The 16291-nt window shown below is 64.2% G+C and overlaps 1 protein-coding gene across 1 annotated transcript in view; it reads right to left on the bottom strand.

Annotated features, from left to right (window-relative positions):
* The window catches only part of DLGAP2 (DLG associated protein 2), a 72796-nt gene extending 58845 nt beyond the window's left edge, over nucleotides 1–13951 (bottom strand). Inside the window, exon 1 of the mRNA XM_079779033.1 lies at nucleotides 13909–13951. The gene's annotated coding sequence lies outside the window, so the exon portion shown is untranslated. The remainder of the gene's footprint in view (nucleotides 1–13908) is intronic.
* Between the last annotated feature and the right edge of the window lie 2340 nt (nucleotides 13952–16291).

The raw sequence follows: 16291 nt of genomic DNA on the forward strand, positions 1-16291 counted from the left end.
ATACCCTGCGTTTCCTTATCTGCCCGGGGTCTGCCCCACTCCCGGGGCACACGCAGACGCAGCCGGAAGCATTCCCGGCCAGCCCTGGCGTCTCCCAGCAGCGAGCCCGGCCCGGCCCTGTGGACGCCAGGGGCTGCCCTCGGGCCACGTTCTGCGAGCGGCCCCTGCGACTCCACAGGTGGCACGTGTCCCCGATGCGCTCTCTGACCTCTGCGGTCACTCTCGGCTCCCAGCCGACTCCTGGACCTGCTTCCCACGTCAGCACACATGGGTTCGGCTCGCTAACGTACGAAGACAGTCAGCCCTGGCTGGTGTGGCTCAGCGGATAGAGCGCTGGCCTGCAAACTGAAGGGTCCTGGGTTTGATCCCAGTAAAGGGCACATGCCCAGGTTGTGGGCTCAATCCCCAACAGGGGGCGTGCAGGAGGCAGCTGATGCACCATTCTCCATCACTGATGTTTCTCTCTCTCTCTCCCTCTCCCTTCCTCTCTGAAAAAAAACACACAATTAAAAACAAACAAACAAACAAACAAACATTCGAACCTGTAAAGCATTTTTGTGAGTTTATTTGAGCCAAATTGTCGCCAATTGCCGGGAAGCAGAATCTCAACATATCGGGATAGTGCTCTGGAGAATGGCGGGTTGTCACCCATTTTTATAAATCACCATCAAAGGAAGAGAGAGACCTAGGTGGGTTACAGGAACTCCATTGGTGATGGGTTGGGGAGGCGGGAGAAAGCAGGGGGAAACCTCTGGGATTGGATAAAAGTGAGATGACGGATACATGCCTCTCTCCCTAGGTGGTGCAGGACTGTAGCAGTCAGCACTCAATGACAGTGAGGGGGTTTGTGGTCATTGGCTGTGCCCTGAGGGGTCGGGAAAAGGGAAGTTACAGTGACCCCACATCCCACAGGTGCGTTACCTCAGATGCAGAAAGACAACAGCTCCGTACGGATGGAAGCTGACCTTGTCAGGGCAGATGCTGGCTAGGACGTGACCCCCGTATAAACTGCTTTTTTTAAAAAAATATATATTTTACTGATTTTCCACAGAAAGGAAGGGAGAGAGATAGATAGAGACATCGATGAGAGAGAAACATCAGTCAGCTGCCTCCTGCACACCTCCTACTGGGGATGTGCCCGCAACCAAGGTGCATGCCCCTGACCGGAATCGAACCTGGGACCCTTGAGTCCGCAGGCCGACGCTCTGTCCACTGAACCACACCGGTTTTGGCTAAAAACTGCTTTGAGTTAAGGCTTCATTGCAGACCGTCCTGTGGTCACTGGGGTCTCTGAGTTTGCACGGCCGCCACGCAGCCTCCCTGGGCTGGTCGGTGAGCACTCAGCACTAGGCCAGGGCCGGGCTGGCGGGGGCGGGGGAGGGCCCGGCTGCGAGACCCAGGGTCACCCACACCCGTACCCCCCACCAGGCGCTGAGGCGGGAGCTGCTGCGACAAGAGCAGGAAGGCTGGAGCTCTGGCCTTTGAAGCGCAGGTTCTGTGCGCACTCCTCGCCGCTTCCCGTCGCGAGGCAGTCGGGCTCACAGGGCCCGCTGCGCTTCAGTCTCCTCCGCGTTTCCCTCCAAAGCCCGGCCGCCTCACAGCCCTGGCCATGGCGCCCCACAGTCCGCGGGCTTCCCCGGTGTCAGAGGCCACGGAGGCGCTCACCGCCCTGACCCCCCTCCCCGGGGAGCCTGCAGGGGCCGGGGCTCCTGCCCACTGGGCACTGCCCGCCCTGCACCGGGGACACCGCCACAGCTGCTCTTGGACGTCAGGGCGCGGCCCGAGGGACTCTGTGGGTGAGGGGGGCAGGCGCCCTTTCTCCCCCTCAGGGTCACGGACTCACAGCCCCTGGCAAGGGGGGGGGCATCCAAACAGTGAGGGCCGTGCCTGCCCTGCCCTCCTCCCTGCAGGCCCCTCGCTCTGCCCTCTGTCCTCCTCCCTGCAGGCCCCTCGCTCTGCCCTCTGTCCCCCTCCCTGCAGGCCCCTCGCTCTGCCCTCTGTCCCCCCCTGCAGGCCCCTCGCTCTGCCCTCTGTCCCCCCCTGCAGGCCCCTCACTCTGCCCTCTGTCCCCCCCCCCTGCAGGCCCCTCGCTCTGCCCTCTGTCCCCCCCTGCAGGCCCCTCGCTCTGTCCCCCCCTGCAGGCCCCTCGCTCTGTCCCCCCCTGCAGGCCCCTCACTCTGCCCTCTGTCCCCTCCCTGCAGGCCCCTCGCTCTGCCCTCTGTCCCCCTCCCTGCAGGCCCCTCGCTCTGTCCCCCCCTGCAGGCCCCTCACTCTGCCCTCTGTCCCCCCCCCTGCAAGCCCCTCGCTCTGTCCCCCCCTGCAGGCCCCTCGCTCTGTCCCCCCCTGCAGGCCCCTCACTCTGCCCTCTGTCCCCTCCCTGCAGGCCCCTCGCTCTGCCCTCTGTCCCCCCCCTGCAGGCCCCTCGCTCTGTCCCCCCCTGCAGGCTCCTCGCTCTGTCCCCCCCTGCAGGCCCCTCACTCTGCCCTCTGTCCCCCTCCCTGCAGGCCCCTCGCTCTGCCCTCTGTCCCCCTCCCTGCAGGCCCCTCACTCTGCCCTCTGTCCCCCCTGCAGGCCCCTCACTCTGCCCTCTGTCCCCTCCCTGCAGGCCCCTCGCTCTGCCCTCTGTCCCCCCTGCAGGCCCCTCACTCTGCCCTCTGTTCCCCCTGCAGGCCCCTCGCTCTGCCCTCTGTCCCCCCTGCAGGCCCCTCACTCTGCCCTCTGTCCCCCCTGTAGGCCCCTCGCTCTGCCCTCTGTCCCCCCCCCCTGCAGGCCCCTCGCTCTGCCCTCTGTCCCCCCCTGCAGGCCCCTCGCTCTGTCCCTCCCTGCAGGCCCCTTGCTCTGCCCTCTGTCCCCCCTGCAGGCCCCTCGCTCTGCCCTCTGTCCTCCCTGCAGGCCCCTCACTCTGTCCCTCCCTGCAGGCCCCTCGCTCTGCCCTCTGTCCCCCCTGCAGGCCCCTCGCTCTGCCCTCTGTCCTCCCTGCAGGCCCCTCGCTCTGCCCTCTGTCCCCCCCCTGCAGGCCCCTCGCTCTGCCCTCTGTCCCCCCCCTGCAGGCCCCCTCGCTCTGCCCTCTGTCCCCCTCCTGCAGGCCCCCTCGCTCGCACTACTTGGTAGCAGCTCTTTTGCTTCTTGCCACGGACCCCACACGCATGCCCGCTCCGATGGAAAGCTGAGCCGCAGAGCTGAGGAGACGGACGTGAGCAGGAGGAGCCGGGCCAGCCCAGTGCTCAGCTCCTCAGCATCTCATTCCACTTCCCAGGGGCATGTGCGGGAGCACATTTGCAACTTAGTCACCAAATGGCTTCTTACGTATGGGCTAAATAAAGAGTGTTCAAGAGCAACGGCTTCACGGCACCAGGAAGATGCCGTGGGTCCTCACCCGACCCCAGGCCCCAAGAGGCCAAGGAGCACCCCAACGTTTCCTGCAAGGAACATCGGCCGCTCCGGACGCGACCACAGCGTCTTCCCCTCGCCCCGTCCTGATGCCGCGGACGCACCCGAGAGGCTCCGCAGCGTACACACACACACCACACACACACACACACACACACACCACACACACACACACACACACACACACCACACACACACACACACACACACACACACTTCACCTTTCCCGGGACTGCTCTCTGATGTGTGTGCTGCCAGAGCAAGCACCACAACCTTATTGTTTGTCATTTTAAATATACTTTTATTGATGTCAGAGAGGAAGGCAGAGGGAGAGAGACACATCAGTGATGAGAGAGAATCTTGACTGGCTGCCTCCTGCACGCCCCACACTGGGGATCGAGCCTGCGACCTGGGCATGTGCCCTGACCGGGAATCAAACCCGGGACCCTTCAGTCCACAGGCCCACACTCCATCCGCTGAGTCAAACCAGCTAGGGCAGTTTTTTAAAGGTTTTTTTTTCATTGATTTTTAGAGAGAGAGGAAGGGAAAGGGAGAGGGAGGGAGGAGGGGGTGGGGGGGGGGAGAGAGAGAGAGAGAGAGAGAGAGAGAGAGAGAGAGAGCGCGATTGGCTGCCTCCTGCACATCCCCTACCTGGGATCAAGCCTCACACCTGGGCATGTGCCCTGACCGGGGAATGGAACCGGCAACCTTTCGGCGCACGGAACGGGGCCCAGCCGGCGGAGCCACACCGGCCAGGACCCTTTACATCGTTCCTGACGGTCACCGTATGTGTTCGCTGTGACAGAGCGTGTAATCCGTCAGAAACGTCTGCTGCTGGCTCCGGTGCAGCCATCACCGTCCAGGCGCCACGGGTACTGTTCGCCGCTCTCCCTCCAAGCAGCACGTCCCTCCCCCCAGCACAGACCCCTCACCTCCACGGGACCCCATCACACTGGCCACAGGGGAGCTGTGGGCAGGGGCAGCCGGCCGGCCCCCCGGAACCTGCCCCCAGGACCGCTTTGCTCTGCCTTCCCCGGGAGCCGGGGCAGCCGGCCGACCCCCCGGAACCTGCCCCCAGGACCCCTTTGCTCTGCCTTCCCGGGAGCCGGGGCAGCCGGCCGGCCCCCCCGGAACCTGCCCCCAGGACCGCTTTGCTCTGCCTTCCCGGGAGCCGGGGCAGCCGGCCGGCCCCCCGGAACCTGCCCCCAGGACCGCTTTGCTCTGCCTTCCCCGGGAGCCGGGGCAGCCGGCCAGCCCCCCGGAACCTGCCCCCAGGACCCCTTTGCTCTGCCTTCCCGGGAGCCGGGGCAGCCGGCCGGCCCCCCGGAACCTGCCCCCAGGACCCCTTTGCTCTGCCTTCCCGGGAGCCGGGGCAGCCGGCCGGCCCCCCGGAACCTGCCCCCAGGACCCCTTTGCTCTGCCTTCCCGGGAGCCGGGGCAGCCGGCCGGCCCCCCGGAACCTGCCCCCAGGACCCCTTTGCTCTGCCTTCCCGGGAGCCGGGGCAGCCGGCCGGCCCCCCGGAACCTGCCCCCAGGACCCCTTTGCTCTGCCTTCCCCGGGAGCCGGGGCAGCCGGCCGGCCCCCCGGAACCTGCCCCAGGACCCCTTTGCTCTGCCTTCCCCGGGAGCCGGGGCAGCCGGCCGGCCCCCCCGGAACCTGCCCCCAGGACCGCTTTGCTCGGCCTTCCCCGGGAGCCGGGGCAGCCGGCCGGCCCCCCCGGAACCTGCCCCCAGGACCGCTTTGCTCGGCCTTCCCCGGGAGCCGGGGCAGCCGGCCGGCCCCCCCGGAACCTGCCCCCAGGACCGCTTTGCTCGGCCTTCCCCGGGAGCCGGGGCAGCCGGCCGGCCCCCCCGGAACCTGCCCCCAGGACCGCTTTGCTCTGCCTTCCCCGGGAGCCGGGGCAGCCGGCCGGCCCCCCGTGGCGTCCTCGAGGCCCTGCCGTGCTCCCTCCGCTAAGTGTATGCCTGCTGCGGTCAGGACGTTCTTGGTTGCTTTTCTGTTAAAAAAGAGAATGCTTGTTTTAACACTTGGAACTTTGGGGTTTATTTCACAAGCAAACCTCACTCTGCAACAGGAATTCACCGTGACGTCTGAGGTCGTGTGGCGCCGTTCTCATTCCGTAAACCGGAACGCTAACAGCAACGAAGCAGCGTTCCCCGGTGGCCCAGGCCAGACACAGCCGCGCCGGGAAGGGGAACTGCGGGCCAGACGGCTCTCTGTGAACACCCGTCCCCGGAACGCGAGCCGATGGAGCCCGGGGACGTGGTGCGGATCGCGGGGGCGCGGGCCGATTCCACAGCGAAAACAGCAACGCCATCCCCGCGGCGACGGGCCGGGAGGAGTCCCAGGAGCAGACGCAGAGACAGCACCTGGCAAGACCGGCTCAGGACGGAAGCTCCGAGCAGACGCTGGTGCGGCTCAGTAGGTGAGCGTCGACCTATGAACCAGGAGGTCAGGGTGATTCCCGGTCAGGGCTGTGCGCTCCGTCCCCAGCAGGGGGCGTGCAGGGGGCAGCCGATCCATGATTCTCTCTCATCATGGATGTTTCTCTCTCTCTCTCTCTACCTCTTCCTTCTTCTCTGAAATCAGTAAAAACATATTTAAACACACACACACACACACAACAACAACAACAACAACTCTGAGCAGGAAGGAACAGGAGGACCCTCCGCAGCAGGGACCACACACCTACGGCTGTGAGGATCGATGCTCCCGCTGAGCTTGCAAATGAGGCGAGGACGTCCCCGCGCCCTGCCCCGCCCCCCCCCCCCCCCCCGCCCCCCAAAGACCCGCTGGGAGTGCTCGCTAACATCCACACGAGAAGGAAGCTAACAGATTGGGAGCGAAAACAAAACTCTCGGTGTTCACAGGTGGCAGGATTTTCCATGTAGAACCCCCCCCCCCCCCCCCGCAAATCGATCAAATACTTCCTGGAAACCAGGCACACGAGACGGGGGTACAAACGCTAACTTGCCTTCTCATCCACCAGCGGCGGGCGGCCGGCCTCTGCACCGAGAACCACGAAACCTCCTCCGTGGGCACCAAGCAAGGTGAGCTCGTCAGGCGTGCATCCGACCCACCGTGTCGGCGACCCACGTGAGAGCTATAAGAGCCTCACGCAAAGCAGGGGTGGGAAACACACAAAGAGCCTCCACGGCCAGGGCAGGACGCCTCGCCATCGCCCGTGCCGGATCTGCCCAACCCCACGGGCAGGTCTAATGCAATTCTAACCCGAACCACAGCCGGTGACGCTGGGGGACGGACAGAGCCTGCCGCTCACGTGCAGAGGAAAGGACCGGGGGGCCAGCTCCACACTGAAGGGCGCAGTGTTGGGGGCCGACCCTCCCGACCTCAAGCCTCCGGGACAGCGGCGGCGTGGACACAGCGTGGTGCTGGAGAAGCACAGACAGCGGGTCCACGCGTCGGAGCCGCGCCCACGAGGGGACCCACACACACAGCCCACCGACCTCCCGCGGAGACGGGCGGGCGGCTCCATCGAGAAAGGACGCGTTTCTCGTTCTGTTTGTCTGTTTTTGGTCAGTGGTGCCGGAATAACCGGACACCACAGTAAAACACACACACACACACAAACCCCCAAACCACAAAAACCTGGGCACAGACTTGCACCTTCCATTAAACATTACCCAAATGGAAAGTGGAAAACTACTGTGGACGAAAAGGGGCCTCGTGCTGACCTGACCCGCTCAGGGAGGCGGCGTGGCGGCCGTGCAAACTCAGAGACCCCAGTGACCACGCAGGACGGTCTGCAATGAACCCCTTCGATCCAGAAGCAGTTTATGGGGGGGTCAGTCCGAGGAGCCTGTTCCTTCTGATCTCAGATAACGCGCCTGGGGGTGTGGGGTCACGGTGACTGCCCTTCCTGGACGCCTCAGGGTGCAGGCGTGTGCCTGGGCGCCCGGAAGGAGACCGTGCGTTCCTCCATCGTTGTCACGTGAACTGCCGACTGTTCAGGTCCTGCACCCCCCTAAGCATGTGTCCGTCCTTTTACTTTCTATCCAATCCCAGGGGCTCCCCCGTTTGCTTCCTCCCGCCTCCCTACCCTGTCACCAGTGGAGCTCCTGTCACCCACCTACGTCCCCTCCTCTGACTGAAATGTGTGAAACAAGGTGAAAAACCGCCCTTCTCCGGAGCATCGTCCCAATCTGTTGAGACTCTGCTTCCCGGCAATTGTCCACAGTTTGGCTCAAATACACTCACAAAAATGCTTTACAGGTTTAAATGGTGTGTTTTTTTTTTTTTTTTTTACGTTAACGCTACACAGTTCTCAGGAGGAAACATGGGCGATGTCCACGTATCCTTGTATCTGACAGTGCGTCTTTAGATCAATACAAAAGCATGCTCCGTGAAGTAAAATCGGAAAGGCGCGCTTACTGGAATTAAAAACTTATTCATAATCGCCCCGAACGTGGAGGCAGCGAGACGTCCTGCAGAGGCGGTGGGTAATGGAGTATTGTTCCGCTCAAAGGAAATGAGCCGGGGGCCATGGGAGACGAAGGCGTGTGCCCGGGGACAGCGGCCAGGCTGAGGGCCACGCAGGGACCACCCCCGTCTTTCTATCATCTTCCGTGTCCGGTCCTTCCTCCCCCGCGCTTTGCCCGGATCCCGTCGCCTCCTAGACCTCGTTGGAGTTTTCCGTCGCCGTCCCTACGTGACTGGGGACCCGTGTCCCCTGGCGGTGGTCGGTCCCCACTCTTCTCGTCCATCACCCGGCTCCTTCGTGTCGGATGGTCCCCAGCTGCGTCCCCAGCGCCCTGGTCTCTGTCCGCGGCACTCGGACCTCGAGGAGGACCAGCTAAATGCCAGCTAAACACCAGATCCCCGTTCCGTGGCCACTGGCCCCAGCCCCAGAGTTGGCGCCTCACCTTCCCCGCTTTAACACGGGAGGACAGAAGGCGTGACTTTGGGCGGTGAAGACACGATGTGACATACAGGTGACGTTTCATAGGATGGTGCCCTCGACACCTCCACGATTTTGTTAACCTGCCCGTCCAGGGCAGACGGACTGGCGCGCTCGCCCCGCCGGGCCCACACCCTAACGCAACGCACCGAGAGCGTGTCCTGGGACACTCTCCTCCTCGGCGTGAGCCACGCTCACACCGCTCCCTCCACACAGTGCAGCCACGAACGGGTACAAAACGTCACCGAGGCTTTACCATCCTGGAGCAGGTTCTGTGCTGTAAGGGGCCGCGGGAGGCACGTCTGTGACACCGGAGAGTGCCGGGCGCTGAGACTCAGCCTCCCGGAGTCGGACTCGGTGCCGGGCGCTGAGACTCAGCCTCCCGGAGTCGGACTCGGTGCCGGGCGCTGAGACTCAGCCTCCCGGAGTCGGACTCGGTGCCGGGCGCTGAGACTCAGCCTCCCGGAGTCGGACTCGGTGCCGGGCGCTGAGACTCAGCCTCCCGGAGTCGGACTCGGTGCCCTCTGGGAAGATGGGCGTCCGAGGAGGAAAGGCCGTGGAGCCAGGCCGGAGAGGGCCTTTGCCCGTGGGAAGCCCATCTCTGACCCACTGCAGACCCTGGTCACCTGCAGACCCACCACCTCCCTCCGCGCTGCCCGGCCGGACCGCCTCCCGCTCCTCCACGCACAGCGCCCTCTGCAGGCAGTGCCGCCGCGCGTCTTTGTCAGCGCGAGTCTGAGTGACCGCGTGGCCTAAAGAACCACGGGTTTGAGAGAAAGTGCAGAGTCACCTGCATCCTCAGTGCAATGCCAGGCAGTGTTTCACACGGAGCCCTGGAGGGAGGGACAGGAGGACGGGTGAGGGAGGAGGCACACTCCCACCACCGACAGCAGCCAAGGCCCAATAAACAAGGAACGAGAGGCTCGTGGGAACCAGGCGAACTGCCGTTCCCAAGTGGGGACACCTGCAGAGCCGGCCTGGGTCCGCCGCACACGCCGCCTCGTCCTGGCAGGAGCCCTGAGCTCGCGCCCGCCCCCGCCCCGTCCCCCCCGCCCCTCTTCCCCCTCCCCCCACCCCCGCTCTCTGCAACGCACGGCTGCCTGCGTGCGGCTCCAAAGGCTGCCGGTACACAAAGTGCACTTACACGGGGACCGGACACACGCACACGGGGACCGCACACGCGCACACGGGAACCGGACACGCGCACACGCACTCCCTCCCGTGGTGCTGCGCCCTGATGTTGTCATTCTCTACGTTCTACACGTTCTTGCCCTTCCTTTCTTTTTTCATTTAAACCATTGCCAGGCGTGACTCAGTACCTCGGATTCACGGCCCACGGAGCTGCCACCGCAGTTTAAAAATCAGAACCGTGTCAGCATAAACGGTTCGACAGCGAAGCGAAATAGAGTCACTTCACAGGAGCAGGTGGATGACGTGGACCGCGTCGTCTATCGCCAACCACGTCTGTGCCCATCCCTGTCCCCCCCGAGGCCACGTGAGTGTAAAACCGTCACCTGCTCATTTCAGGAGCCACCAGCCTCCCTCACTGTTGCAGGAAAAGTGTCACTTCACGAGAACAGCTTAGGAAGGAGACACGAAGACCTCCCGTGCTGTTTTTCAGTCTGCGTGTGTGTGCATGTGTCTGTGTGTGCATGTGTGTCTGTGTGTGCACATGCGAGTGCATGCGTCTCTCTCTGTGTGTGTCTCTGTGTGTACACGTGTCTGTGTGTGCGCCTGTGTGTGCACACGTGTCTCTCTGTGTGCATGCGTGTCTCTGTGTGTGTCTCTGTGTGTGTGTGTGTGTGTGTGTGTGTGTGTAATAGACCTGGAAATACCAGCTTCCTCATCCCAGAGGCCACAAGGCCCCTCGCCCTCCGCCCCGTGAGGACGGCGAGAAGCCGCCTCCAGGGACCCGGGAAGGGCCTCCGCAGAACTTGACCTTGGAGCGCCCAGCCTCCAGACCGTCACAATAAATCGCTCCTGTGTACTCGCCGCCCATCCTGTCGCTGCAGCCCGAGTAGACGAGGACAGGCGTGTGCGTGCGGGGAGGCACGGAGGAGGCGGTACCGCGTCACTACTCGGGGAGGGGGCCACCCAGGCAGCTCGGCCATCGTGCACGGGAAACCAATATCCCGAGGAAAAGGGAGGGGACGCACCCCAGAAACATACATGGAAAACCCCAAGACCCCAACTGAGCGACTTGGACACCCATTTTAATGTGTTCGTGTAGACACCAAGTTTTAACCTGACACCGAAATGAAGTACAGCCCTGGCCGGTGTGGCTCAGTGGATGGAGCATCGGCTTATGGACCGAAGGGTCTCAGGTTCGATTATTCCAGTCAATGGCAGGGAGCTCAGCTGCAGGCTCGATCCCCAGCCCCGGTTGGGGCGCATGGGGGAGGCAACTGATTGATGTCTCTCTCTCACGTCCTTGTCTCGCTCTCTCTCTGTCTCTCCCCCTCCCTTCCACTCTCTCTAAAAATCAGTGGGAAAAACATCCCTGGGTGAGGATTAACGAAAAGAAGTAAAATGTATCTTCTGGATGTTCCCTCGAGTAACTGGCACGTGACTCCCCAGAGGCCGCCCCCTTCTGCGCAGCAGCGGCCGCCTTCGCTGGATGTCACCGGCTGGGAGGGGCGTGCCCCACCCACGGTGTCTGCATGTGCACGGGCCGTGGGGACCCGGCAGGTCCTGGGGTGAGGGAGGACCGGGTGGGGGGGGGGGGCGCTGGAGAGAGGGAGGGAGAGGAGGGCGGCGGGCGGCTCCTGCTGGGGGTGTAGGAGACCATGACTGTCTAAAACAGCTTAGCTCCAGACCCACTATTTCTGGAAACTTCAAGTTACACAGTTACGAGTCTACAGGATGGCCAGGGGTGCTTACAAAAGGAGAGAACTAAGTGAAATTCTAAGAGGGCGGTCTGCCCAGCTGGTGTGGCTCAGTGGATAGAGCGTCGGCCTGCGGACTGAAGGGTCCCGGGTTTGATTCCGGGCAAGGGCACATGCTCAGGTTGCAGGCTCGATCCACAGTGGGGGGCGTGCAGGAGGCAGCCGATCAATGATTCTCTCTCATCATGGATGTTTCTCTCTCTCTCTCCCTCTCCCTTCCTCTCTGAAATCAATAAAAATATTTAAATAAATAAATAATAAAAGAGCTATTTCCTTTCCCTTAAAAATAAAATAAAATAAAATAAAATAAAAGGGAGCTCTTTTACAATAAGTTGGTGTTGTAGTCGCTACGAGACGCGCACGCAGCCGGGTGTGGGCAGCCCTGACACGATGCCGGGACGTCCTGCCGCCGAGGCCCTCTCCCCGCCGCCGCGCCCGCCCCTCCCCCCCCCCCCCCCCCCCCCCACTACGGAGGCTCCCAGGGCCAGCGGGCGGCACGGCGACAGGAACGTGTTCCTCACGGCACACACCGCCCCGCCCCTCCCCTCCTGCCGCGGGTCGGAGAGCAGGTGCCGCACAGCCGCTGAGTGATCATTTAATTTGCCTTTTTTCATCTCAATGTGCAATTGGCTCCCCGCTGCACATCTGGGCCGGGTACCGGTCCTCACGGATGCTTGGAGAAGGCCAGCTCGTCATGGCCGATTTAAATGTAGCAGCCAGAGCACGAAGCGTCTTTCTCAGAAATAACAGCGGTAATGGGCCAGTGCCACCCCAACATTACCGGCAGAGCCATTTAATTCCAGGGCGTCTCAATGCTCCGCGTAACATTTCCTCTTCAAAAGCCAGGCCCCCCTCTCCCATCGCCGTCTTTTCAACGGCGGCGTTAATCCGCGCTTCTCACGGACGGTGGGTTAATTGAACAGAAACCCCCTTTATCTTCCTAGACCCCACGGCCGTCGCCTCATAAAATTACTTTCCGACGTTTCATTATCTGAGCCTCGGAGAATGCACAGGCCCTTAAATGGAGCGGGTGCAGTGTGGGCATGGCTGGGATACGCTTATTTTTCTTTGAAAGATTAATCCGTTCTTAATATATTTTTATTGATGTCAGAGAGGGAGGAAGGGAGAGGAGAAACATCAATGATGAGAGAGAATCATGGATCGGCTGCCTCCTGCACGCCCCACACTGGGGATCAAGCCCACAACCCGGGCCTGTGCCCTGACCGGGAATCCAACCGTGACCTCCTGGGTCCTAGGTGGACGCTCAGCCACGGAGCCACGCGGGCCGGGCGGGCGGCTGGGACCCTCTTGTTTCCCTAAGGAAGCCTCTTTAGACCGGCTCCCGGGGGAGGTCTGGCAGGGACGCAGCCTCGCAGAGCGGACCCGTGGGCGGCTCGCTCCAACGCCACAGCGCCGGGACTTGCTAATGGAAGCAGTGAGCCGACCGGCCTGTCTCCCAGCGTGGAGCTCGCTGAGCCGGCTCGGGAGGCAGGACTCCTCCCCCGCCGCATGGCTGACAAGCGCTCCTGTGTCCTCATCGAAAAAGAAAAGCAAACCCTTTTGGCTTCTGATTCTCTTTCAGAGAAACCACCGCTTTACACAAGCGGACTCCTTCCATGTTCAATATTATCCTTTAAGCCACTCAATGGGCAACGGAATCGGGGCTGCCAAACTGAATAAGTTAAGAAAATTCAAATTTCCCTACAAACTGACGTGGGAGGCACGGTGCAGGGTGAGGTGCCATCGGGGGCCGGGCAGGGGCGCTGGACCCTCTCAGGTGAGCAAGCCACCAACCGGGGGTCTCATCCCACTTTCCCCTGGAGGCCAAGGTTATCCAACACTTCACTTGTCTGAAGAGCGGCCCCCTGCCCGGCTCGAGCGACACGGTGGTTGAGCATCGACCTAGGAACCAGGAGGTCACGGTTTGATTCCTGGTCAGGGCACAGGCCCGGGTTGCGGGCTCCATCCCCAGTAGGGGGCGTGCAGGAGGCGGCCGGTCCATGATTCTCTCTCACCATGGATGTTTCTGTCTCCCTCTCTGAAATCAATAAAAATATATCTTTTAGAAAAAGAGCTGTCCCTTTTCACGTACACACGCGTCCGTGTCGGTGACGACGGCCTAGCACGCCCGGCCCTCCTGGTCAGGGCGGCACAGAACTAGGGGGCCCGCGTGGCTGCCACCAGCCCCGGGAGACCCCACAGGCCGGGACCAGGGCTCCGGGAGGGCCTGCCCGCTCACCTCCACGCACAGGGGCGCGGGGCAGCGAGAGGAGTCGGCACGGAGGTCAAGTGGAGGGGCCTCTTGGAAAAACGCCGACGAGAGGACTTTGGCTTTGATTTCCCGAGGGGAGGGTGAGTCTCGGAGGAGACGGGAGAGCGGCGTCGCCGCAGGCATGCCTCAGTGTGCTGATAATCGGCCTCAGGAGCTAATCATTGTCATCATCTGCCTTAATGATTAGCCGCTGCGAGCCGGGGGAGCTGTGAGGGGTGGGGAGGAGGGGGACCGTGAGCCGGGGAACATGGTCCCACCTAACGTTGCCGTAATGTCGAGAAACGACTGTCCTTTCATTCACATTCACTATTCCTCATTAGGACGCTCCAAAGTCACACACATGCGGGAACGTGTTAGTGGGAAGGTTCGTGGGGCCGGCGTGCGGACGGTCCCAGCGGGGGCGTGGTGACCGCAGGCGTGGCCGGGCCGGCCGGCACCCTACCTAGATCGTCCTCGTCCGGCCCCGGGAAGCTGATGCCCGGCTGGACCAGGTCCCCGGCCTCCTCCTCTGCAAAGAGAGAAACACAGTCAGGGGGAGCGTGCGTCCCTGCGGCCTGAGTCCCACACAGCACCCTGCCAGCACCCCGCACGCCGCCCAGACCCGCCGCCCCGCACGCCGCCCAGACCCGCCGCCCCGCACGCCGCCCAGACCCGCCGCCCCGCACCATGCCCAGACCCGCCACCCAGACCCGCCACCCCGCACACCGCCCAGACCCGCCGCCCCACATGCCGCCCAGACCCGCCGCCCCACACGCCGCCCAGACCCACCGCCCTGCACGCTGCCCAGACCCGCCGCCCCGCACCATGCCCAGACCCGCCACCCAGACCCGCCACCCCGCACACCGCCCAGACCCGCCACCCAGACCCGCCACCCAGACCCGCCACCCAGACCCGCCACCCCGCACCATGCCCAGACCCGCCACCCAGACCCGCCACCCAGACCCGCCACCCAGACCCGCCACCCCGCACCATGCCCAGACCCGCCACCCAGACCCGCCACCCCGCACCATGCCCAGACCCGCCACCCAGACCCGCCACCCCGCACCACGCCCAGACCCGCCACCCAGACCCGCCACCCAGACCCGCCACCCAGACCCGCCACCCAGACCCGCCACCCCGCACCATGCCCAGACCCGCCACCCAGACCCGCCACCCAGACCCGCCACCCCGCACCACGCCCAGACCCGCCACCCAGACCCGCCACCCAGACCCGCCACCCAGACCCGCCACCCAGACCCGCCACCCCGCACCATGCCCAGACCCGCCACCCAGACCCGCCACCCCGCACCATGCCCAGACCCGCCACCCAGACCCGCCACCCCGCACCACGCCCAGACCCGCCACCCAGACCCGCCACCCAGACCCGCCACCCAGACCCGCCACCCAGACCTGCCACCCAGACCCGCCACCCCGCACCATGCCCAGACCCGCCACCCAGACCTGCCACCCAGACCCGCCACCCCGCACCATGCCCAGACCCGCCACCCAGACCTGCCACCCAGACCCGCCACCCCGCACCACGCCCAGACCCGCCACCCAGACCCGCCACCCAGACCCGCCACCCAGACCCGCCACCCAGACCTGCCACCCAGACCCGCCACCCCGCACCACGCCCAGACCCGCCACCCAGACCCGCCACCCAGACCCGCCACCCAGACCCGCCACCCAGACCCGCCACCCCGCACCATGCCCAGACCCGCCACCCAGACCTGCCACCCAGACCCGCCACCCCGCACCACGCCCAGACCCGCCACCCAGACCCGCCACCCAGACCCGCCACCCAGACCCGCCACCCAGACCCGCCACCCAGACCCGCCACCCCCGCACCATGCCCAGACCCGCCACCCAGACCTGCCACCCAGACCCGCCACCCCGCACCACGCCCAGACCCGCCACCCAGACCCGCCACCCAGACCCGCCACCCCCGCACCACGCCCAGACCCGCCACCCAGACCCGCCACCCCACACGCCGCCCAGACCCGCCACCCAGACCCACCGCCCCGCACCACGCCCAGACCAGGAGGCGCAAGTGTGTTTGTTCTCGCGTCGTGGCTGGGAGCGGCCTTCCCGTTCCCGGGAGCAGCCCGTGTTCGCCCCCCGCCTCCCTCCCCCCACCCCCCCTCCCACTCCCCGCCCCCCCCCCGCCTCCCGCTCCCCGCCCACCCCCTCCCACTCCCCGCCCCCCCCCCGCCTCCCGCTCCCCGCCCGCCCCCTCCCGCTCCCCGCCCACCACCTCCTGCTCCCCGCCCCCCCCCCCCCCCCCCGCCTCCCGCTCCCCGCCCGCCCCCTCCCGCTCCCCGCCCGCCACCTCCTGCTCCCAGGCCACCATCTCCTGCTTCCTGCCACCGGTGGGGTCCCGGGAGCCTGCAGACCACGGCCCGGACCCCTGTGCTGTTTGGGAAACTCATACCATCGGGGCCTCATCCCCAACATTCAAAGCTGCCGCCCTGGTTTAAGGCTTCATCGTCGCTCATGTCAGGGCAGTTTGGTCCAAAACACAGACCCTCCTGCTGGGAGAACCCAGGTCTCCGGCGACCTCTGCCCTGACTCCGGGCCCCACGTGGGCGGGCACCGCCACCCCAGGATCCCACGTGAGACAAGCAGGCCTGGGTCTCTACATGGAGATGGGGTTTCATCATATGTGTAGCACATGTGTCATGTTTTTGGCACATGTTCCATAAATAGGTTTCCATGTTCCAGCTGTACGCGTGTATTCACGCAGACTGCCCACCTTCGGGAGCGGGTTGAGCTGACATTCTACACGAACATCTGCTGGAGACATCAAATGCCGCGAGAATGCTGGAGCCGCCGACGGGCCGTCCCCG

This window comes from Cnephaeus nilssonii (genome assembly GCF_951640355.1).
Source record: "Cnephaeus nilssonii genome assembly, chromosome: 8".
Classification (NCBI taxonomy): Eukaryota; Metazoa; Chordata; class Mammalia; order Chiroptera; family Vespertilionidae; genus Cnephaeus; species Cnephaeus nilssonii.